We start from the raw sequence: 14,877 nt of genomic DNA, 5'->3' as shown, positions 1-14,877 counted from the left end.
GGCCCCAGTAAATGAGCCCTTTTATATATTTCAACAAATTTTAAGCCGCACGGCATACTGGCGATATAATGACTCTTGGGCCAATGGAATATATGACTCTTTTTCGTAGCTGTGTATTCCTATTGGTTTATATTGGTCAATTGACCATTAGTTTCTAAGATGACCTATTTTCACAAAGTGCGTTGAGTGTGTGCAACAGAGCTAAAACTAGTAAGGTATGTATACACGACCTTTTCTTATACACATGAGTTTTTATACTTTTCTTTTACACATGAGATAAAAGTTACTAACAATATAGATGTACGAGGGTTTAAATATTGAATATAAATCACAAAAATAGCTATAAAATGAATATTTCGTTAAAAATTCGTTGTGTCTATTCACTGGTCCACGATATTACTCATAGCCCAGTAAATGAACAGAGTGTTCATGAAGTGACAACAATGGTAGAATGTGAAAAAGGAAAGGTATGGAAATGGCCAGAGATTCCAGATACGGTTTGGTACAAGAGACAGGATGTTTTAACAAAGATAACGGAGCCAAAGAAAATGAATTCTAGGGGATTTTTGTGATTAAAGAGTTAAATAAATAGGAGAATATTGTTTAGTAATTTTGTTCATTCATTGGACCATCATTGTTCAATTACTAGAATGTAGTGCTCATGGACTGGTATTTTTTATATTTTTTATTTAACGTTTAATAAAGAAAAATAATAATAATTTCATTTTATTTGTGTTCATTTATTTTTGACAAATGAAGTATAGGGAGCCATTTGGCATATATGAGATTTCTTTAATTCGCATATTTCTTTTTTAAATAAAATATCTTCCTGAACAATTTCTTAAATGTTCATTCACTGGTGCAGTTACCCTAGGTATTTTGTGAGGTATTATACCAATTTCATATTCTTAAAATTTAAAAAATCATAGGGAATGGAGATATATTCTAGGTCGGAAGAAATGTTTAAATTTCAAGTTAAAATAGCTCCGAGTGCAAAGGGTTAATAATCTTCGACGATCTTCAAAAGACTGGAAACGACAACAATCAGAATATTTTTTTACATATCACCATATGTGCCTCGTATAACAGTACAACTTTCCTCTGTAACATTTTCTTCTATCTTCAAGCCTAACGAAGCTATTTAGGTGTTCTGTTTCTCGTGAACCACCCGGTATAAATGCTTTACACTCCGTGTAAACTTCTTGCTCGGTTAAATTTGCATTTACATTAGAATAAAGCAACCGACGAATAGAAATGAAAACAGAGGAACTCGCTGAATGATGAACGTTCTTGACGACATTGACAATTCTCGAAGCGCTAATCATTAACACTAAACCTACCATTGCCGATCAAACTTAACCAGACCGGACTTACATTTTTAATTTTATGATTATTGAAATTAATTTGTTGCTTACGGGGAAATTGATTCGATAAATTTCTTTATCCGAGCACATATTGCTAGGAATGGGATCAAGTTCAATATGTACTCACGAATCCGAGTCAAGTTCAATAACCAAGTTTCATTTCATGGGTTTCGATTACTACATACAAGCAATAAAAGTTTCAATGATTATACTTGAAAAGTATTCATTGTATACAAGTAGTTATCGAACCTCGGAATGAGTACTTACAAGTTTCGAAAAGATGCTTATAAGTAATTCGATGTTGAAAGTAATCGAAACTTTCACAAATAGTACTCGAATCTTGAAAATCAAAACTGCATAGTAGTAGGTTTTAAGCATTTTCTTGATTAAATTCGTAACTATTTAAGGATAATATTTCATTTACAAAACTTGATTTTATCCTATTTCTTTTTTTATCCATGATATTTCCATGATTTTCCTTTGGAAAAACTCTTTCTGAAGGTACAGAAGTGGCCATTATATACAAAGATAGTCACGTGCAATTTTTGATAGAATGTGGTACTTGATTGAATTTTCACGCCAAAATAATGACGGGTCTTCTTTGCGTTCTAAATATTGTGATTTTAGATAATTTTCCACTTCTAACACAGCAGATGATGAGATAGGTATCGTATTATTTGTAATTGCTATTTCATTGTCAAAGGATGATCAAATTGATAATTCGCTGTTGTGCCGATTTTCGGACATCTGCGTCTGTGAACTATCACATGGTGTAGATGAATTATCATTATTAATATAATTAGTGGCATCCCGTCATCAGTCAAGGCATCCCGTGCTCGAGAGATAGATTCATCTTTAGAAAAAGCTAATGTTTCGAATCGTGGATCCAATAATGCAGTTAACATATACAAATGATTGTTCTCAACATCACCCAGATAATGTTCGATATAATATATCAGTTTTTGTCGCAAAGTACATTCCAAACTACAATCATCGGTAGATGCATGTAAAATTATGAGACCCCGTTTCTCTCTCATGGCCACATCGTGTTTACAAAAAAAGTAAACAGACGCCGCGCCGGAACAGTCTTACGTTGCCACGGAGCGTGCAAGAATACGGAAATTCGTAACGACATTCATCAAAATTTCGAAAGTTTCGAAACTGTTCGACCAAGATTCGAGTATACTTGCAAGTATTATTTACGTTTACCACAGTACTTGGAAAGGGTTCGAAACTGTCTGGCAAAGGTTCGAGTATCCTCGGAGTACTATTTTTTTTTTCGAAGTACTTATAGAGAGTTCGAATTCCATCAATCAAGGTTCGAACCAGTTTGCGAGGTACTTGAACCCATCCCTACTGGCAAGAGATGATGCCAAAATGAACCTTGCTGTAAGAAGAGTTGCGTTGAATTACAATTGAACTACTTCACGAATTATAATTACCAGACTGCGGATGTTTATGCAATTTGCAATTTTGATAAACGACTTGTAAGAAAGTGAAATCAAAGAAAGTCGCATTTTCAGTGGTTGTAGCCTTCGTAGATCTGAAATGTATAAAAATCGTGCTAGATTCTGTTGGATTTTGTACATCAGAATTTTTTTGAAAATTTTCGAGAACCATAAATACATAAAGATCCGCAGTTTAATAATTACACTGTGATTCAATTGCATTGTATTCAATTATTTCGTAATTCGAAATTCAATCGCTCCATTCAATTAAATTACAAATAATTTGTAATTCTGCTCTCTTATTCAATTAAATTACAATGGAATTCGATTTTACAATTGAAACACAATTACAAACAAATATTTAAATAAAAATAGATTTTTAATAAATACCACGTTTTTAAAACGGGCTAAAAAGTATAAAATAATCATCTGTACAGCGTGTTTACAAAAAAAAGTAAAGAATACGGAAATTCGTAACGATATTATTAAAAATTTCGAAACTGTTCGACCAAGATTCGAGTATACTTGCAAGTATTATTTACGTTTACCACAGTACTTGGAAAGGGTTCGAAACTGTCTGGCAAAGGTTCGAGTATACTTGGGAGTACTATTTTTTTTTTCGAAGTACTTATAGAGAGTTCGAATTCCATCAATCAAGGTTCGAACCTGCTTGCGAGGTACTTGATCCCATCCCTACATATTGCAATAAAAATTGCGCGGAATCTAAATAAATAAGTGTTTGTTGCCTGTGTCAACAATTGAAAATCAGCCGGTGCGACGATGATTTGCATCCTCTGGCAACGAGGCAACGACGCGAGGCAGTCTCGGGAGTCCTTTCTGCGTCGTGCTGCCACTCGCGTTCTCCAAAAGAACTAGAAACAGGAAAGTTCGAGGGGCGTGACTACGCAAACGTTTGTGCACACGGTGCCGGTTTCGCAATTTTCTGCCGCGCGGGGCCAAGATAAGCGACGATCAAACAGGAAACCTCGAGGAAGCGGATCGAACGCCGCCCTTCACGTAATAAACTCGCGTATACCGAGTAGAGTCGGGGATTTTTCTTCGCCAACGCGATATTGGAATCCCTCGATCTTTCAGAAAGGATTTCCCCAACTCGGCTCTGATACGACTAGGTCGTGATTCTTCGAGTTGTCCGGGGGACAAGGAGAGTTCTGTGAAGAGAACGAACGAAATTGGTAGGGGACATTTGTCATCCTTATGGATTGTTTTCAAGCTGATCGTTTTCATGCTCAGAATTGTACAAGCACGAATTGTACGATTTCAATTCTGACAATTTGAATAAGAAAGTATGAAATAGTCTTTTGGTCAGTATGAATGTGTGGCTATGGTGTGAATCAAAATAAATAAAATAACATATTAGTCGGATTGGTGGCAGATTCAAGTTTCAGGTTTGACATCTGATGGTTTTTGTTTGCTTTCCGCATAGAATTAGTACAATTGTGACAATTTGAATGGAAACAAAAAGAAATAGACTTTTGATCAGTATAAATAGGACATTTGTTGTCCTCATAGACTTTTTTCAATCTGAAATGCTCAACATTGCACAAGCACCGTATTAAACAATGTCTTTTCTAAATAAAAATTCTTGACACGATTCCAACAATTCTGGCAACTTGAATAAGAAAATATGAAACAGCCTTTTGGTCAGTATGAATGTGGCTATGGTGTGAATCAAAATAAAGAAAATAAATTATTAGTTGGAATAGCAGCACATTCAAATCAGGTTTGACATCCAAGGCTATCTGTTCGCTTTTAGCATAAAATTACTAGAATTCTGACAATTTGGATGGGAACAGAAAGAAATAGCCTTTTGATCAGTATGAATGAGACATTTGTTGCCCTCGCAGATTTTTTTTAAAGCCGAAATGCTCAACATTGTACAAGCACCTCGTTAAACAAGATTTTTGTAATGAAACATTGCTGACACGATTCTAACAATTCTAACAATTTGAATGAAATAAAAATGATATGGTGTGAATTAAAATAAATATATTTTATTGGTTAGAATGGGGGGGGGGGGCACTTTGAAATTTACGATTTGAAATTTGAGGATTTCTGTTCGCATTTAGCATAGAATTAGTACGATTCTGACAACTTGAATGGGAACAAAAATGAAATAGCCTTTTGTGGCTATTGTGTCAATCAAAATAACTAAAATATCGTGTTAGTTGGAATGGTGGGATTTTCAAGTTTCGGGTTTGACATATTTGAGGCTTTCTGTTCGCATTTAGCATAGAATTAGTACAATTCTGACAATTTGAATGGAAACAAAAAGAAATAGCCTATTGATCGGTATAATTGGGACATTTGTTGTTCTCTTACACTTTTTTTCAATGTGAAATGCTCAACATTGCACAAGCATTTTTGTAATAAAACATTGCTGACACGATTCTAACAATTCTAATAATTTCAATGAAAAAAAATGAAATAGCTTTTGGCTATGGTGTGAATTAAAATAGATATATTTTATTGGTCAGAATGGCACTTTGAAATTTACGGTTTGAAATTTGAGGATTTCTGTTCGCATTTAGCATAGAATTAATACAATTCTGACAATTTCAATGGAAACAAAGTGAAATAGTCTTTTGATCAGTATGAATGCAACTATGCTGCGAATCAAAATAAATAAGATAACTTATTAGTTGTGAAATAGCGGCACTTTCCCGTTTCAGGTTTGACATATTCGAGGCTTTCTCTGTTTGCTTTTATCATAGTATTAGTATAATTCAGAAAAAACAGAACGGAAAAAAATGAAATAGCTATTGTGTCTCAATCAAAATAAATAAAATATTCTGTTAGTTGGAATGGTGGAATTTTCAAGTTTCAGGTTTGACATATTTGAGGCTTTCTATTTGCTTTTATCATAGAATTAGTATAATTCAGAAAAGCTGAATGGAAACAAAATGAAATAGCCTTTTTGATCAGTATGAATATGGCTAATGTAAAGAATGGCACTTTGAAATTCGACATTTGAGGCTTCCTGTTTTGCTTCTGGCATAGAATTAGTTCGCTTCAGCGAAGAATTAGAAAAGAGAGGTGTGTGGTGGTTTTCCTTTTCCAATGCGATATTGGAATCCCTCGAACCTCGAGTAAAAGATTCCTTACCGAACTAGACCCTGATACAAGCAGGTTACTATTCTTCGAGTTATCCGGGGGACACCGGAGAGAAATGGAAGGGGGGAGTTTTCTGAAGGAAGCGCGGCCGAAATTGGTGGGGGACATTTGTTATCCGATGCGTGCCACTTCTTTTCATCCTGACGGGGGCCACGAACAAAGGATACGGGGCGTCGGACTGGGATCCCCACGCCGTCAACGTCATTAATATACATCAATTTCGGGGGGCCGCGGTAAACGCCCACGTGGTAGAAGCGAGCTACAGAATTTCAATGAGCGACCGCGCGTCTTTTAATTCGAATCCTTTCAGTCGTCGTGACTGTATTACGACGGCCCATCTGTAATCAATCTTAATCTCTCCCGCCATCGAAATTAGGAACGATTCTCTCCTTTTCTGATAGATCGATAGCATAGAGAGAAAATACGGGCTTTATCGCTGCTGAGGATCTACGGGATCTCGATCCGATGCTGCCACGGATTTGTGTGGATATTTTTGAAGTGTTCTCGATAGACACTTTACCTAAAAAAATATTTATATATTTAATCTTTTTATCTGAAAATGTTTATCGATTACAAAGTTGTTCCCGTCTTCTTAGAGGCCTCCTTTCATCAGAAGACTGTTTCGCACTGACTTCTCGCACACATCGTTCATTTATAAGAAATGCGACATAAGTCAGAAAACTAAAATTGCCAATCTTTTAATTGTATATCACCAACTTAGGAATGTAAAATAATTTGTCGTTATTCGGATACTGGGTTAATTGTCATATATTAGTTATGGAATCCATTGTGTGTATTATTATTGTATATTGTATTATTATTATTATATTATTATACTGCTTTCAGAAACATATTTTGAGTTGTTCTGTCACTTCGAGTATGCGATACATTCTCTCTCTTCCAAGCCGGAATACTCGAAATTGTACAAACTCGTCAAATTCAAATTCGTCAAACAAGATATTTCGTGTCTGGCTAGCTGATTCCAGGTCATTTTGATAATTCGAATGAGAAAAAAGAAATAGGCTTTTTCGTTTAAAAAATAGTAGCACTTTGATGTTCGAGGATTGGGTTCACAGAATCACCCTTGTATATCTGCACTCATTTTCTTCAAGAATTGTCTATCCTGTAAAAGTTAAAAAGATGGAGGGCAAGCGCATTTGGAAGGATGAAGCTTATTCTACGTTCGCGTGAATAATAATCAAAATGGTCGCAACCTTATATAATACCTATATAAGGTAATAATAATATATAACTAGAGGGGTGTTGTTGCTCGCTTCGCAAGTAGGGTTGTCGTAGCTCGCGAGAGGGTTAGTGGTACGGATGTTATTTGGTGTGTGACTCTCCACGAGCCACACAAAGAACTTCCCGATTCGTTAGTTGCAGTATATTATTATCATTATTAGGTGTACGTTTTAATAAGATTATACGTTTTCAGGGAAATTCAATAGTTTTCTACTTATCAAAATGTTTGCTATATGGCGTCGCATTAAACCAACATCGTATGCTCGTTGCTCGCTTGGTTCCTTGTTATAGCAGAGTAATGTTGCAAAATAAATTGCAAATTCTCCACAATCAAACGCATTGTTTTGATATTGTACTCTGTGAAATACATATTTCTTATTATATTTGTAAAGGGCATTCAAATAATCTATTACATCATGGTTCAAATGATTAGCATTAAAACTATCATAAATGTGTACATTGCCGCTACCATCAGATCTTGTGCAAATCCAATGTCCTACTACCATTTTTCCAATTTCACCAGTGTATATTATATGAATATTCGTCTCATGTTCTGGGATCTCTTGTAAATTACTCAAAAAAGCTCGAACGTAACCAGTATCTTGAGCAAAGTTGTATATTCCACGCTCGTTTAGATTTCTGTTCATAATTTCGTGAAATAAATTAATAGTTTATCTTGTAAATAACAATCAGGTTTTATGACTTCTTTACATTCGGCTGTTTCTAAAGCATAGTTATAACCATCATTGAGGAAACATTCTGCAGGCACTGCATATTCATGATTATTTTGCTCGATATGCTGGTCCGAGATCATTATATGTATATTCATCAAAATTTGTAAAATCTTCAGGATTCATTTTTTGATTTGTGATAGTTACATCTGTTTTCTCTACATTCTCTTCTTTTTTATATTTGACAACCTTCTTATCGAGGATTGCACAAATGGGCTTATGATAGCTGAAATATGTTTCATAAATACCGCAATCTATATCATCAACATTTGAGAAAATGATATCTATTTGCGTATTCAAATTGGTCGTTATACTATTGGATGGTAATTTAGTTTTTAAATTGTACTTGTTCAAAAGGTTAATCAAATAATTATTACCATTATCCTTGCAATTTAATATATTGTAATTGAAATCACCTATCAAAACCTTTTCACTTTCAATTGTAATTTTATTAATTATTCGTTGTACAACGCTACCAAACATAGAATTAGTAGCTTTTGCTGATTTATAACCACTTATTATATAATAATTTCTGATTTTAAAAGTAAACAGTTCTACATGCGCATTTGAACTAAATTCCTGTTCAACAAATAATTTTTCTATTAATAATTCTGTTTTTCCATAACAAATTAATCCGCGGCTGTTGTTGTCAATGTCGGATCGGAATAATATATCATAATTTAAAATATTCAACTCATCATCGGTTTTCGTTCATGTTTCACTAAAAATTAATATATCGCTTCGCTGAAACCATGAATCTTTATTTATATGAATTAATTTACTTGTCAAAGTACCAATATTTTGATATATAACTATTAATCCGTTCTCATTGACCAAATTATTGAATGATAATTTTAATTGTTTGGTTTTACGCAAACGATACAATTCATCGTTAGCCGGGTTTGCAGTATTGATCTTGGTTTTCTTCGATACTGTTAATTTAAATTGTCCCAAAATATATAAACCGCGGTCAATTTTGAAACTCTGCTCAGTGCTACATACAACATTTGTAAAGTTCGCCTTTCTGATTTTTTAAAATCCAAACATACTTTCTCGTATGTTTGTCTCTGACTTTTATGAATCGTAATCGCTTCAGCAAGAACCACTGGAAATTGACTACGTGTGATTTGATATTTTTCCTCACTCGACATATTTACTTGATTCGATACTTTTATTATTGGTATAAAATTTTTATGAATATTTGCATTTTTCATATAATCACGATAACGAGTTCTTACTTTCACTCCTACTCTGGCCAATTGAAAATCTAACCACAATATAGACGGAATTTTAGTATTTTCTTGAAAAGTAATAAATTTTAATATTCCGCATGTGTGTGCTCCATTAACCAATCCGTTTTCAACATCAATGTTATTAATAATTATCATATAGTTTATATTAATTTTCAATTTAATCTCAGTTAATAATTCGTTTTGAACTGATTGTTTTTTTAAGGATTGTAATATAAATTTGTTTTTGTACTTTCATCGATATTCTTTGAAAATGTATTCTCGGGAGTAGAGATGATTAACTCACTCTTGCATTGGGATAATTTTGGATTATTGTAAGCGGAAACATCATCGTAAGATACAAAAAAAAATTTTTTGTGTAATTACGTTTGTTTCTTCGGTGGAAACTTTCCGTTCTCTCGTATAAATTGCATTGACTTTCGAACTTCTTTCGAAAAAAACTAAAAAAACTAAAAAACTACTTGACCAAAATGGACCAAAATCTAATCAGCTCTAAGTTACAGCGGGGCACATCGATTGCATCATTCATCATCCTGATCGCGTTGTTACTTTTTCTGAAAACGTTAACGAAAAATTTGATACCATAGAAACAGACATACGCACACACACACACACACACACACACATACGAACATTTTGATAAAAATAGTCTAAAATGACTCCAATGACCATGAAATGTGAAGATCTGCTAAAAAATCGATTTTCGATTTTCGGGGTCATTACAATAACTTCCCTATAAAATCGGGAAGTTAATAATACCTATTTTTTTGACTTTGTGCTCGTTGTTTCAAAAACTGTCTGACCTGTAAAAATTCAAAAAAAGGTGAAGGGTGAACGCAGTTGGACGGAAGAACCGAATTCTACAGTCGCTAGTCGCGTGAACATAATGAAAATGGCCTGAAAATGGTCGCGAGTGTCGTGGCAACACGGCCGGAACAATATTCTCGATTCCAGCGACAAGCGGTGAAACGACAGTAACCAAGCAAAAGATGATAAATCGACGGTCTGTTTGCAGAAATAATTGGACAGCCGCGGCTCGATAAAAACGATGAATTTCGAGGCGTCGACACCCACCCGACACCGCACCGATAGCGTTCCGTCGCGATAGGTTCAATCTGCTCGTAAAACGAGAAACAAAAGCCGAAAATTTCGAGTCAAGTGGCATAGAAGCGGAAACCTCTGGAGTGCATTGACCCTACACCGCAGTGCCAGGATCGTTCCCTTCGTTAAATATCCCCACCTCGTCGGGATCGGCCCTTTTTTTCTCCCTGTGCCCCATGTAACCCCCATTGGCGAGACAGCTGGTCGCGTGCTGACCCCCATGGCGGTGCACAACGAGACCCTAGGGTTCCCCTATCTACAGGGTGTCTTTCAAGTCCAATTTAAGGGGTATTCCGGTCTGGAACTATGAAAAACATCCATTTTCTTCTCTCATTTGATTTCCTTAGTATTCGAAAACTTATCTGCACAAGGATTAATACCAATTTATAACACGTAACTAGACAGCGGATAAAATGAGTAGGTGTAATTGAAAACAGTAAAAAAACATTAGCAGAATTTAGAAATGCTGTTACATTATTTTCAACTTATTGAATATATTAAGAATGAAAATATAAATATATTCTTCACTCCAGTTTGTTGCGATTCAGGTAGAAAATTGTTATTTTGCATGAAGATCCGATGTCTACTAATAACGAATACCAATTTTGAAACTTCAATGAATATTAAATCTGTATAATACTAAATGTCAAACATCAAAGTGCCACCGTTTTGTAAACTGACGAGATATTTTATTTATTTCGGTATACATATACCGCAGCCACATTTATACTGACCGAAAGGCTATTTTGTATTTTCTCATTGAAATTGTCAGAATTGTTGGAATCGCGTCAGCAATGTTTCGTTAAAAAAGATTTTGTTTAAAAAAGACCTTGTAAAAATTCAAAATTTATTTCTAAAAAAGATTTTACAATAAATATATAAATTGTGGTGGACTTTATAACTAATGTACATGACAATTAACCAGTATTTAACCCTTATCAATCAGAGTCACCACTAAAAATTGCTGTACCATTATTCAAAATATTGTTTACATTATTAAATATGTTGGGATCTAACCAATTACTACATACATTTAAATATTGTATGGGATATTATACATATGTATTGATTTCATATCCATAGATGTCATATCAAAACGACCAAAAGACCATTGTTCTTACGTGATCATGTTCTTACTTTCCTCAACAAAAGTAGACCTAAGGTGGAGTGGGGTAACTCCGCCTACGGGGCACAAGTTCGTTAATTAGTTATTTATATCATAATATAATATGAACGAAATTTTTCTAGCTTGTATTTATTAATGTGTAGGGTGTAACAAAATTTAGTGTCATGGTTTTGGCAGATGGTTTGTACACCTTCGGATCGGTGGAGATTTGTTCAAAGAAATTGCCGCAAAATTAACTTTGACCTTGAGATTCAAGGTCAAATTTTTTATGCTTGTATCGCATTCTACTCACCATGGGGCCCAAACTTGTCAAAGGAACCATAGGTCACAACTCAACCGTTCTCTTATAAAAGAATGTTAAATGTTTTAACATCGTCTTCCGTTCCTTGAGTTGAGAACCATCATGGTTTATGGCTGTTAACAATTGTCCTTGAACAGCGGCTTCGATTTGGCCAGCATTATTTTGTAAACGGAACGGATGTAAACAAATAGAGGACAGTAAAGCCGCGTAAACCCAAAAGAGGATGAGCACGAGCAAGTGCAATTATATACTCCCCTTTCCTCCAATGAATACGAAGTCAGCCTGCCCTTCGATGTCCAGGAGTAATAGCAAATTCAATATCTTGAAAACGTTGGTCCAATCTTTGAAAATCCCTTCTGTCTGGCACATTCTTAGGATTTCCTTGTCCGGTATTGATTAAATATTCACGATATATATTGCGAGCTGAGATGTAATTTCCAAATGCTTCATCAATAGCATGAAGCATCTGACGCACGTTATAATTTCTTCTTCTACTTTGCATAACTGACGTCTAACACTCGCTACAGGAAAGACCAGAAAAAACTGATTATTGGCAGTGGTCATCTGAAAGTTGTGATGTTTACTGTCCTCTATTTGTTTACATCCGTTCCGTTTACAAAATAATGGTGGCCAAATCGAAGCTGCTGTTCAAGGACAATTGTTAACAACCATAAACCATGATGGTTCTCAACTCAAGGAACGGAAGACGACGTTAAAACATTTAACATTCTTTTATAAGAGAACGGTCGAGTTGTGGCCTATGGTTCTTTTGACAAGTTTGGTCCCCATGGTGAGTAGAATGCGATGCAAGCATAAAAAATTTGACCTTGAATCTCAAGGTCAAAGTCAATTTTGCGGCAATTTCTTTTAACAAATCTCCACCGATCCGAAGGTGTACAACCATCTGCCAAAACCATGACACTAAATTTTGTTACACCCTGTAGTATAAGTTAGTATCAACTATTCTATACGTATACAGTAGCGGACAAAAGTTTAAGACCGCTCTAAAGAAGACGATAACTTTTTAAATATTGTACTATACCATTTGAACTTTTTTGGGAAAGCTACAGCAATTAGTTCAATAAAGGATGTGAAAAGAAATTTTGTCAAAAATTGCAATTGATCGGAATTGTTGAAAAAAAATACTAAAAGTTGATTTTTTAACTTTTTTTATGTGGGCCTATATTGAAAATTTTAAAAATACGTTTTGTAGATCTGTGTCATTTAAACATATTCTGAAAATTTCGTCAAAATCGGTCGACGTTGCAATGAGCTAAAGTTTGTTTATTTGAAGAAATGCTTTGTACTTCTCTTTATTTTTTATTATGCAAGCAACTAAATGCGTCTAAAACATATATAACAGTGATAATAACGATTAGTCAACGTTAACAAATACGAATCAAACCTGTCGCTAAAAACACGGACTGTCGATGAAAGCAGCAGACGTCGACAATTTGACCGTGTCTATGAAAACATAGTGTCGGTCAAATCGTGTCAATCAAAATACTGTCGGTCAAATGAGTTGTCGACGAACCCATGGTAACCCCTCCACCTTAATTATATCTATGAATGTAATCATTCATGTAAATGATTCCTATTATTAATCCTAAAATGCTATCGTGCATCAGCTTCTCATTACTATGACATAATTATAAGATTCCACCAAAAAATCACAGGTAGCTTTATGGTAATTTCGGGCAGTGTAGTGGACAGAGAGCGGATCTTCATGCAAAATAAATCGTTTACAACAACAATCATTTCATAGAAACTGAAGCAAGGTCTGAAGTCTGAAGCAGTCGTCGCACAGTGGTCGGAAATCGCCAAAACGTGGTCAAAATAGGAAGAAGTACTCCAATTTAGTTCAAAATTGATACTCATAGGTTTTTCGGGTCGCTGATTATAAATCTGAGGTCAAAATTACAAAAAACAAAATGGCGGATCGGTAACGCAAAAAATGATTGGACTCTCTTGAAAATTAGTATTTCCATATTTTTCGTGTCGGCGAATATGAATCTGATGTAAAAATTACAAAAACAAAATGGCAGATTCAATATGGCGGATCCGTAACGCAAAAAATTATTGGACTCTCTTGAAAATTAGTATTCCCGTATTTTTCGTGCCGTTGAATGTGAATCAGATACCAAAATTACAAAAAACAAAATGGCGGATTCAATATGGCGGATGCGTAATCCAAGACTTTATTGGACTCTCTTGAATACAGGGTGTCCCAAAACTCGTGAAAATCCCGAAAGGGGGTGGTTCCTGAGACCATTCTAAGAGACATTTTCCTTTGCACCAAAGTCAACTGCGGCTTTGTTTAGGAGTTATTAACGAAAAACACGGACCAATCAGAGCGCGCCCTGGGCCGCCGCGCCGTCACGATGCGATGTCACGGCTGTCACGGCGTACCGCGACACTCGCTTGCCGGCGCGGCTTGGCGCGCCGGGCCAGGGCGCGCTCTGATTGGGCCGTGTTTTTCGTTAATAACTCCTAAACAAAGTCGCAGTTGACTTTGGTGCAAAGGAAAATGTCTCTTAGAATGGTCTCAGGAACCACCCCCTTTCGGGATTTTCACGAGTTTTGGGACACCCTGTATAATTCCTCTGTTTCTTGTGTCGTTGAATATGAATCTGATGTCGAAATTAAAAAACAATCTGGAGGCCGGGTATGTGAAAAAATGATTTATTTCCACATATATTTGGTAATAGAATGTTTGAGAGGTATATTATTAGTCCAAATTGTTATCAGATGACTTCAGATAGCGAAAAATGTAAGATTTTAGTGTTAAATATTGCATCAGAGGTAATTCTTTAGTACTAAAATATAATTGAAGTTTCTCAGTTCCGTTTCGCTCCGATATTTCGCTCACCTCTAGTAAAATAAATATATGTATAATGTATACTATGGTGTTTCATCTGATCCATACATAAGTAGTATTAAGATGTCATGTACAAAAAAGATGAAACAATATCCTCCCAAAGTCACACAATTTTTTGAAGAACCTGATATGAATGAAGATATGTCATGTGACGAAGTATTGTAAAGTTACTTCTATACAAATTATTTTGTATTTTCCATAATTGTGATTGTAATTGGTGTTTTAAATGCAATATTTACTATTAAAATCTTACACTGTTGACTATCTAAAGCATTTTATTGTAATATATAACAATAATGTGTAC

This window comes from Lasioglossum baleicum, chromosome 19 (genome assembly GCF_051020765.1).
Source record: "Lasioglossum baleicum chromosome 19, iyLasBale1, whole genome shotgun sequence".
Lineage (NCBI taxonomy): Eukaryota > Metazoa > Arthropoda > Insecta > Hymenoptera > Halictidae > Lasioglossum > Lasioglossum baleicum.
The sequence above is the reverse complement of the archived record's forward strand: the minus strand, read 5'-3'. Positions refer to the sequence as shown.